Consider the following 11,643-nt stretch of genomic DNA (forward strand, 5'->3'; position numbering starts at 1 on the left):
TGATCTGTTTCTACACCATGTTGGTCAGCGACTAGTCAGCCTAGCAGGGCAAAATCCTGCGCCTAAATCCCCCTCGTGTCTCCTCGCTCTCTTCCTTGGGGACAAGAGACCTCTACCTGGGTCCAATCATGCGCGTTTAATTGATCGGAAACTCCGCCCCAAAAATATTTTGACCCCACCCCTTTTTAATTGGGAGAGGGCCCTCAACTAGCGAGAGACAACCTGTCGGGTTGTTGTCATACGGCTTGGCCACCAGAGCGTTTCCCACGCTTTTCCCCGTGGGAACGGTCAAACGTTTGGCTCTCAGCCGGTGCGTCTTGTAGTCTAATCCCTGCTCGGGGTATACCGCGGCCCTCTACGACCCTGCAGACGCCGCCCGCCACAGTTACAAAAGGATTAACCGTCGGCGGCGACGTTCTAAGAAGAGCACCCCATTCTGCACTTCTCGGCTCCCTTTCATGCGCCGCCGTTCTCACGGTCAGTCGGGGAGTACGGCGCCCGTTAATTGCCGTGACGCGGTGTCGCCAAAAATGGCTGTCCGTGACAGTCCCCAAGAAAGACTATCGTCTTTAAAAAAAACTAAAGTAGCGCCAACCACACCCCTTTGCCTCTACCTCCTCTCCCAGCAACCACAGCAGCGCCTCTAGAGTGTCCACCAGGAAACTACGAATGCGAAAACACGCGGGCGCACTGGATGTGCCTGACGCTTGGGCAGCTCGGACACTGCTGCGCCGTGTGTTCATCGGGCGGCCGTGCCTCGGTTGTGCTGAAAGGGTACGCCGGTGGAATCTGTTCGGGGAGCGCGTGTTTGTTAAAGTGGACAAACAATGTGGTATCTACGATACCTTCACAAAAGCTAGTTCGTCGTGTTGCAGATTCTTAGCACCGCCGAGGTTACACGGGTAGCAGTGGCGTTGCCATCGAGAGCGTCACCGCTGAGCGCGTCTGCACGCAAACGGTGGGTAGTCGCGTTGAATATTGCATGCTTGCGTTGATGTTTTTGCCACTGCATGTAACTTGCTTATATGCACGTCATATAATCGTATTTAACATTACTTTTTATATTTTTTTTCTTTTTCAGTCACTGTTTCGGTGCATCGTCTAGAGCTGCAGCACCCAAATGAGCTCTAACGGAAAAAATGAGCACACTTCCATCTTTGCGGCCAGGAGCCACACAGCCTCTCAACTAGCGTCGTTTGCTGTCTGCTACGCACACGAGGGGAGGGGAACCTGCACATTGACACGAATGGCGCTACCTTAGTTTTCTTCAGGGCCTTTACCCAAAAGCTGTTTTATTTCTAATAACATACGTCTAGTTGAACCAAACGTATCTCGGTACGGTCAATACGGTGAACTATAAAAGTGTCGTTGAGCGCTTCGCATGTAGCGTACGCAACGTATCGTGCCGCGTACGTAGGCTCGTTACGTATGCCCAACTAAAAGTGTCTAGTATCGCGTGCGCCGTCGAAGCGACAGAGATCGGCTGCCTCGTTTAATCTCTGCTTGCGCACCGCTCACCAACCCGATTTGCACAATTTTACGCGCGGGTAGAACGCATGATGCGCGGGGAATGTTACCAACTTGTAGAGTACGCGGAACATGGCGGCGATGGTGAAAACCCGTCGAGTTCGCGTGTAGTTCCTATTCTAATAAAAAAAAATAACTTCATTGCTTAGCAGTGGCGTGGCGAGCCAATCTAAATTCCTTCGCGGTTCTCATGTCAGCTGTGGCACTTCAATGACAGGAACAAAATATACCCCTGTTGGTTTAGTATGAAGATAACTTTTATTATATTAGTTCATCTGTAATCTTGAGTTGCTGTTCATGTTAAATGCGGTGTCTTAATCACATTTTGAACATTGCAACATTTTAACAAATTCTTTTCTTATTTGTCTGAGTAGCTGTTCAGAGCGCCGCTCATGTTTTTTGAGTTGATGTGATCTCATTATATATATATATATATATATATATATATATATATATATATATATATATATATATATATATATTTATCATGAGATATAACGCTTTTGATGCTCTACTCATGAACTACCACGGTGGCTATCTTCCCAGCCAGTTTATTGGGTATATATGTAAATTTAAATGTGGGAGTGTCAGTCAGCGCCCTCAGTAGCCATGGCGGCGAGTGTGGTACACTCTTTATGATCCTGCTTGGCCTCAATAGCACGTGATCTTATTACGAGCTGGCAACTGACCAATAGTTCCTAATATACAACCTAAAGGCACAAAGTCTGGCATTACAAGACCCTTGTAAATCAATTAAGGAAAGAGGTGTATACTTAAGGGCTCGTTTTTCCGTGAATTGCCAGCACGTGAATTTATTACGAGCTGGCAACTGACCAATAGTTCCTAATATACAACCTAAAGGCACAAAGTCTGGCATTACAAGACCATTGTAAATCAATTAAGGAAAGAGGTATATTTAAGGGCTCGTTTTTCCGTGAATTGCCAGCACGTGAATTTATTACGAGCTGGCAACTGACCAATAGTTCCTAATATACAACCTAAAGGCACAAAATCTGGCATTACAAGACCATTGTAAATCAATTAAGGAAAGAGGTATACTTAAGGGCTCGTTTTTCCGTGAATTGCCAGCACGTGAATTTATTACGAGCTGGCAACTGACCATTGAGCTACCACAGTGGCTATCCTCCCAGCCGCTTTATTGGGAATATATGTGAATTAAACGTGGGAGTGTCAGTCAGCGCCACCAGTACCCATGGCGGCGAGTGTAGCACATTCTTTATGAGTCTGTTTGGCGTCACGTAGCACGTGAATTCATTACGAGCTGGCAGCTGACCAATAGTCCTTTGTATACAACATAACAGCACAGCACCAAGTCTGCCAGTACGAGACCCTTGTTAATGAATAAGGAAAAGAAGTGTATACTTAAGGGCTTGTTTTTTCGTGTTTGACTCAATATTATTGAGATCCAACAGACAATAATGCCAAAGAAAGCATAGGGGAAGTTATTATGCTGAATTGTAATGTAAATGTAGAAAAGTGGGTGAAAAGATAACTTGCCGTGGGCAGGCACCGAACCTGCGACCTTCGAATAACGCGTTCGATGCTCTACCACTGAGCTACCACGGCGGCTATCCTCCCAGCCACTTTATTAGGTATATATGCGAATTTAAACGTGGTAGTGTCAGTCAGCGCCATCTGTAGCCACGGCAGCGAGTGTGGAACACCCTTTTATGAGCCTTTGTGGCATCACGTAGCACGTGAACTTATTACGATCTAGCAGCTGACGAATAGTCCCTCATATACAACCTAAAGACAATACGTCTGCTTGTACGAGACCGTTAATGAATTGAGGAAAGAGGTGTATACTTAAGGACTCGTTTTTTCTTGTTTGACACAATAATATAAAGATCAAACAGACAATAATGCCAAGGAAAGCATAGGGGAACTTATTAGACCGAATTTTGATTTGATTGATTGATTTGTGGGGTTTAACGTCCCAAAACCACCATATGATTATGAGAGACGCCGTAGTGGAGGGCTCCGGAAATTTCGACCACCTGGGGTTCTTTAACGTGCACCCAAATCTGAGCACACGGGCCTACAACATTTCCGCCTCCATCGGAAATGCAGCCGGCGCAGCCGGGAATCGAACCCGCGACCTGCGGGTCAGCAGCCAGACCGAATTTTACAGAAGTTACCGAAGTTGTAAGACCGAACTGTAATGAAAGTGTGAATAAACAAAAGTGGGTGAAAAGATAACTTGCCGTGGGCGGGAACCGAATCTGCGACCTTCGAATAACATGTTCGATGCTCTACCACAGAGCTACCACGACAGTTGTCCCCCCAGCCACTTTATTGGAAATATATGTCAATTAAGCATGGGAGTGTCAGCACGCGCAACCAGGAACCATGGTGGCGAGTATGGCACACGCTTTATAAATAGCTTGCCGTTTGAACGGTGCGGAACGTTCTCAAGGGTGGCTCAGAGGTTGACGCCTCGTTTTCACGACGCTAAGGTGCCACGTTTGATTCCGCGTGCCGCAGTGCTTTTTTTCTTGATTTTTCTTTTTTCCGTTTTCTTATATATAGATACGTATACATATATGGAGCATGATATCGACGCTTGCGTCGACGCCGGTGGCAAAATCCGGCCGAGAGTGTCCATGTAGTAAGTGGGAATCGAGAGCACCCTCCTACCGGGCGCCTCGTTCCCCAGCTGCCGCGCGCGCGCCGACGGCGTAGCCCGGGCGCGCATAAGCACCGGCATCCGCCAAGATGGCTGCCAGGGTGCCTCTTGGTCTGGGCCAGTCAACCGTCGGCTTCTTCCCGCGCGGCCATGTCCGGGCACGGTACGTGGCGCGCGGCGCGAGCTGCATCACAACGCAGCGCCATTTCCCTTTGGGCGCGCGTGACATCTTCCTCTCCTACGAGCTATGTTGCGCACAGTGTTGCGCCCGACGATTCGCTCGTCGCGGCAGATGCTCTCAGGCCTTCAGAGACGCGGGCGCTTCGCGAAGTGATCGGACGCGACGCTCATCGGCTCCGTCGATTTTCGGCTGGAACCGTGCTCTCTTCAATGTGGCTGCTCTAAAACTTGTGTGACTGCATCTGACAAGTCAGCAAGATTCTGGAGACACCGATCTTATCCAGGTACGCCCAATTTTCGGCCACTTCGAGCAACTTTGCATCACAACGTAGCGAACGAGCTAAGCCTCACGGCGGCGGCTCCGCCGCTGCTGGATGCGGAGACGCCGCTCGGTCAACTCCTCAACATGGCGCTGCCTGAACAACGTGGCTACGACCCTACGACTCTGTCGTGGTCGTATATCCCGACAAATCCATCAGACGACGGCCCATCCACCATTTCGGCGGAGCAAGCTGACATTTTTCAACTCGTCGAGGGTCGGCGTCGCCGCCGAAGAAACGCGGAAGGAGCGTCTGCACTGAAAACTCCTCTCAACAATTCAGCCACTGGAGACGCTCGCGCTCCATCTCCTAAAGCTCCACAAAAGACTTCACCAGTCTCCAAGTGGACGCCGAAACCAACGGTCAGGATGAATCCTGGCGACTACGTGATCGTGCTCAAGCCACGCATCACAGTAGCCCTCAAGGCAGCGTTTCAACAAGGTGAGCTCGGCGCTGCCATTTCCCAACTCATCGGAAGGCAGCACATGAATGACATCACCATTTCTCCCAATTGGGAGCAAAACATCATCATCTGTGGCACGCAGAATAACGAGGTGGTTCAAAACTGCTGTCGGACTTTCAAATCAACACCAGCAAAGGACCGCTGCCGCTTCGCGGTCACCTCAAGCTCACCGGTGATGTGTGTCGCGGCGTGATTTCTGTGCACAACCTCGAAACCAGTGCGTCTCTGAAACATAGTGTGCAGTGGCGTGGCGGTGAACTAGTCTATGCGCGCAAGCTGGGGAACTCCAACGTAGCTGTGTTGACTTTCGCGGGAAGGAACGTTCCGCGTTTCGTCCACTATAACGCAGAACTGACTCCCGTCAGGGAGTACAAGAAGACAGTGCCAGCGTACTACCGCTGTGGTGCACTGGGGCACCGGGCGGATATCTGTCCCAACCCGGTCACCGAAAGATGCAGCCTTTGTGGCCAAAACGTGGGCGCTGGTCCTGAGGGGATGGCCCCCCACAAATGCAACCCAACGTGCATAGTTTGCGGGGGTCCGCACCTCACCAGCTCCCGCGAATGCACTGAAAAATTCATCAGGCTTCAGCAACCAGGGTCCAGGACATCGGGGACCCCAACAAAACCAAAGCGCCGGTCAACTGGCAAAGCGCCAATTCCTGGCAAAGCAGCAACGGCAACGCTACCACCTGGCGCGGCGGAATCTCCAGCTTTCGGCGCTCCATCTGGCAACGCTGCACGCAACCAACCCAAGGTAGGCAGTTGGGTGGAGGTCGCCTCCTCTCCCTCCTCTCTCTCCTCTCCACCTTCTTCTGCCACAAGCACTACCGAAACACAAAAACTCAGGCATGAGCTCGCCCTTTTGCGATCTCAGAATGAAAAACTAGCCAGTGAACTTGACTCGCTCAGAACCAATCTCACTACTAAGCCCTCGTTGAGTGACGAAGAGGAAAATATAACAGACAGGGAGATTCCTACTACTGTAGAGAGTCGCGTCGCGGCCCTGGAGACCCAGGTGAATGCAATAGAAACACAATTGGCCGACCTCCCCAAAATTATCCATGACACCATCGCGCGTTATATGGAGACTGTCATCGCACAGGTGACACAAACAGTAACTCACATTATCCAAAAGTGGATACAAGACAGTCCACGCGTCCTCAAGCGCGTAGGGCCAATTAGGGACGTTAATCGCCCCTCAAAATTTAACAGAGTGTCTCCAGATGAGTCGGACTTTTCTGAAGACTCCAGTACGTCAGCACAGGGTGCTAGTGAACTGAGCAATCTTAACAACACAACCCCACCCTCTATCTCCGAACATGGCCTCCAACCCTAGGTCGCGAGCCAGAGCAACTCAGCCGTTGTTACTAACACAGTGGAACTGCAGAGGTCTCAAGAACCACAAGAAGCGGGCTCATTTCCGCCTCTATCTTGAGACCTTTGAGTTCCTCGTTGCCGTGGTTGCCCTTCAGGAACCCGGCACGGACGTCAAACTCACAAATTACACTACATTTCAACACAACCCGGAGACATGTATACTTGTTCACAAGCAATATACTGCCCAGGAAGTCACACTCCCCACAACACCGCCTTTCCCATACACGATGGTGTCGGTGCTGCCTATAAGGCGATCTGACCCACCTGTTCATATTTTAAACATTTACTGTCCCCCAAAGCTTAAGAACGTCACGTTCAGCGCAACTTTCACACAAGCTATGCAGGTGGCAGGACGGGACCCCCTCCTGATCGTCGGCGACTTCAATGCCCCAAGCAGGTTATGGGGTTACGCACGAGAGGACACGCGTGGAAGGAAGCTTGCGGAACTTCTTTCTACACTTGGACTCACCCTCCACACTGATCCCGCCAGCCCAACACGTGTAGGCAACTCTGTTCAACGAGATACTTGCCCGGACCTCACAATTACACGCAACATACGCCATGCCGACTGGCTGAACACACAGGACACTCTCGGTAGTGATCATTGTGTATTAAACACAACCGTGTACATGCGTCCCTTAAAACGCCCACTTACACAAGCTCGTATCCCAGACTGGACAACTTTCCGCACCACTCTACCTATTGTAGACCCTCTCCAGTCGGGATACGACACCTGGTCTAAATCACTGACGTCTACACTGAAACAACACGAACAGCTGATACAGCTCACGGAAACTCAAACGGACGTGGACAACCACCTCCTCCATCTTTGGCAGGCCCGCCGCAGCCTCACCAAACGATGGAAAAAACAGAAACATAACAGACGCCTCAAGAAACGCATCCTAGAACTCACGGAGCAAGCTGCGGAATATGCTGCTCAGCTAGCCGACACTAACTGGGTGGACAGGTGCAACACGGCTGCACGCCAGATGTCTGGTCGCAACACGTGGCGCCTGTTTCGCGCTCTCATCGATCCAACACAAACACGCACGGAAACTCAACGTCACTTACATAAGGTCATGCACAACTTTACAGGAACGCCAACACAGCTGGCAAACACGCTCAGGGACCGATACCTGTGCACGACCAAGGACCCCCGGACGGCCGCATACTCCTACGCAGGCAAAAATAACACACAGTTGGACACCCCGTTCCAGCTCCACGACCTCCAGGCGGCCTTACGCAAGATGAAGCGTGGCACTGCACCAGGGCGTGACCAGGTTACGGTCAAACTGTTGGCCAATCTTCCCGACGCAGCCTACGCCACGCTCCTCAAATACATCAATAGCATTTGGGACGGAGAAACTCCTCTCCCTCTTGAATGGAAATCAGCTCTCGTGACCTTCATCCCGAAGGCAGGTAAACCTATTGACGTGGAGAACCTTCGCCCCATCTCCCTCACGTCTTATGTCGGCAAGCTGATGGAAACGATGGTGCGCGACAGACTCTCCGAGTTTCTAGAAACACAGCACACTTTTGCGGACACCATGTTTGGATTCCGCCCTCAGAAGTCAGCCCAGGATATACTTCTACAGCTCCACCATCACATATTAGATCCTGTTGATTGCCCCCACAATGACAAGGTAGTCCTGGCCTTGGATCTTAAAGGGGCATTCGACAACGTGAAGCATGAGGTAATCCTTGACCACCTCAGTCAGACCAACTGTGGTTATAAAACATTCAATTATGTTAGACAGTTTCTTACAGACCGTCAAGCCTACATACGCATACAAGATGAGGAACATGGGCCTTACGTCATCGGCTCGAGGGGAACTCCTCAAGGCGCGGTCCTCTCTCCCCTCCTATTTAATATAGCCATGCTTCATCTTCCCCCCAAATTGGCTTCTTTACCAGGGATACATCGCGCTCTTTACGCGAATGATATCACGATCTGGGCCACGCAAGGTAACCTGGGTCACATGGAGTCATGCCTGCAAGCAGCAGCGACTGTAGTCGACGACTACGCAACCTACTGCGGACTCCAGTGTGCCCCGGCTAAGTCAGAATTTGTGCACGTACGTCCCTCCCCTCAAGACACAACTCAGCTCCATATCAGTCTTCCCTCGGGACCGATCCGTGAGGCCAAGGAGATCCGCGTCCTTGGCCTCTTCATACACCACCAACGCAAGGCCGACACCACAATAGCCAAACTTCGCACGGTGGGAGACCAGGTGGGCCGTATGGTCCGCCGGGTCTCCAACAAGCGGGGCGGATTACGAAGCAGGGATGCAATGCGGCTTGCCCATGCTTTCGTAACGAGTAGAATACTCTACTCGACTCCCTACTTGCACCTACGCAAACACGAGGATGATCAACTCGAGGTCATCCACCGTAAAGTTATCAAGCGGGCTCTCGACCTCCCTATCACCACGTCCAACCAGAGACTTCTGGCCCTAGGCGTGGTGAATACCTACCGGGAACTTCGAGAAGCCCACCTCATTAACCAATACACGCGCCTTGCACAGACCCATTCCGGTCGCCGCCTCTTGGACCGAATACACATCAAACACGATTACTATATTGAGGAAAGGGTGAGAGTGCCAGAACCTTGGAGACGAGCCCTCCTGGTCCGACCCCTTCCACGCAACATGTCCAAAGAAAACCACAGTGGTCGCCGCCAGGCGCGCGCGGAAGCGTTGCAGCGACACTTTGGTCAAGAGGAACACGTGTGCTACGTGGACGTTGCCGGCCCGCACCATGGGGGGTGGTATACTGCCGCAGTCATACACAACGCAAACACCATAAACGGGCTCACTTTCAAAGCCTACAGCGCAACACACGCGGAGGAGATTGCCATCGCTCTGGCTCTCACCTATCCCTCTTCTAAACATATCATCACCGACTCACGAGGGGCCTGTCGGAACTATCAGCTAGGGTGGGCTTCACCGCTTGCTCAGCGCATACTGGAACCTAGCTGCCGATACGTTAATCCAACTCCGCGAAATCTGGTTTGGGCACCCGGTCACCAAGGACTCAGGGGTAACGAACAGGCCGATCAGGCCGCCCGCGCACTCTCTTCCCGGGCTATCTCCCTGTCTTTGGAAGCCTACTCGCAATCAGACAATTCGGCCCTTTCATTCAAAGATATTACCAATTACTACAAGGAGGAGCACCGGCGCTATCCAGACCCTTGTAAGGGACTGCATCACGCTGACGAGCGCCTCCTTTTAAAACTGTTTACCAATACTGTACTGTGCCCGGCGGTGCTAAAACATTTCAATTCATCCTTTGATGGCACGTGCCAGTTCTGTGGTGAGGTGGCTGACACCTTTCACATCGTCTGGGCGTGCCAGTCTAATTCATCAATCCCCCCAACCCCAATCCCACGAGAGAGGACTGGGAGGCGGCCCTGCTCAGCTGTCAAGACCTGAAGGCCCAAGAGGCTCTGGTTCAACGGGCGCGGGCGGCGTTGCTTGCCAATGGAGCCCCGGAATAGGGGTTCCACCTAGTTCTGTGAGGGTAGGAGGCCAATAAGGCCCCAACCCAATCACCTCTCTGTAACCATTTAATGGTTATTAAATGTTTTCACCACCACCACCTCAGGCCTTCACGAGGGGTTGACGCGCTGCTAAGCAGGCGGCTTCTCGTTCGTGCGTTCGACTTTGGCCCTTGTGCGGGAGTCGTCGCGCCCTAGGCAAGCCTATATTGCTCGGTCTTGCGGAGTTCCCTATACGGCCTGCAAGCCCGTGAGTGTCGCACTGTGCTGCATCTTGAGTTAATAAACCCGTTGTTGTTGTTATCCTGCCTCGTGCGTGGTTTCTGCGCCGTGCCGGAGAAATCGACGAAACCGGCCGCACCGTCTTCGCACGCAGTGGCAGTGGAGGACGTCGCATCCCTACACGGTTGCTTAAACACACACACACACACACACACACACACACACACACACACACACACACACACACACACACACACACACACACACACACACACACACACACACACACACACACACACACACACACACACACACACACACACACACACACACACACACACACACACACACACACACACACACACACACTTTCCCGCCAAGCGGACGTGCTTTCCCGCCAAGCGGACGTGTGATTCAGTTATGTGGATTTCGCTATTAGGTAAGTCATATCTTACGGATGTCGTAAGTTTTCTAAAACTTCCTATAGTGTAGGCATTACTCGCTTGCGCATACGCACGCATCTCTCTTACGTACAGCGCATGCGCAGCCGGGCTCCCTCTCGGGCGATTGGTGCGCTAGGCCGTTGCCTAGGCTAAATTAAAACTCTCTAATGACCTCGTGACGGCAGCACTCCTAACGCACCTGCAGCCTAACGCACCAACCCGCGTCTTGGCTGACGCCTGCAGCAACGGCGTCGGTGCTTTACTGCAGCAATGCATCGGTGACGAATGGAGGCCTCTCGTGCTCTTATCAAAAGCGTTGTCGCCTGCACAAACCTGGTGCAGCACATACGGACGTGAGTTACTCGCCATTTATTGGGCAGTGAAATATTTCCGCCACTTTCTAGAAGGCAGGCGATTATATATTCTCACTGACCACAAGCCACTGACTCACGCCTTCACAACCCGATCGCATGGACTGCCACTGATAGAAATTCGCCAACTGGCAATTTTATCCGAATTCAGCACTGATATTCGCCATGTCGCTAGCTCTGCGAACGCCGCAGCCGACTCAATCTCACATTCCCAGATGAGCAGGGTCACTTTGCTTTCAACTTCTGTCAACTTTGACAAAATGGCGTTAGCACAAAGCAAAGACGAAGAACTCCGAGAGTTTAGAAATTCTTCATCCAGTCTAATATTTTAAAATTTTCCACTGCAAATCTGCACAGTGCTCACATGTGACATGTCCACTGGCACGCCACGCCCATTTGTACCAAAAATGTTTCGCCGCTCCGTCTATGAATCTTCTTTCACTTTCACACCCGGGAATCTATGCAATGCAAGCACTTGTGACCACGCGATACCTGTGGTCGAGAATTAACAAAGACGTTCTAGATTGGTCGCGTACGTGCACCCAGTGTCAATGGTCGAAAATACAGCGCCACACCGTCACTCCGCTGTCCACTT

At 51.4% G+C, this 11,643-nt stretch overlaps 1 long non-coding RNA gene across 1 annotated transcript; it reads left to right on the forward strand.

Moving 5' to 3' along the window:
• The first annotated feature begins 727 nt into the window (after positions 1-727).
• LOC142777329 (uncharacterized) lies at positions 728-1,378 on the forward strand. Its single transcript, XR_012888036.1, has 2 exons — positions 728-958; positions 1,082-1,378. It is a non-coding gene; the product is annotated as an uncharacterized LOC142777329 (long non-coding RNA).
• The last annotated feature ends 10,265 nt before the right edge of the window (positions 1,379-11,643 follow it).

The sequence above is a fragment of the Rhipicephalus microplus genome, chromosome X, assembly GCF_043290135.1.
Source record: "Rhipicephalus microplus isolate Deutch F79 chromosome X, USDA_Rmic, whole genome shotgun sequence".
Classification (NCBI taxonomy): domain Eukaryota; kingdom Metazoa; phylum Arthropoda; class Arachnida; order Ixodida; family Ixodidae; genus Rhipicephalus; species Rhipicephalus microplus.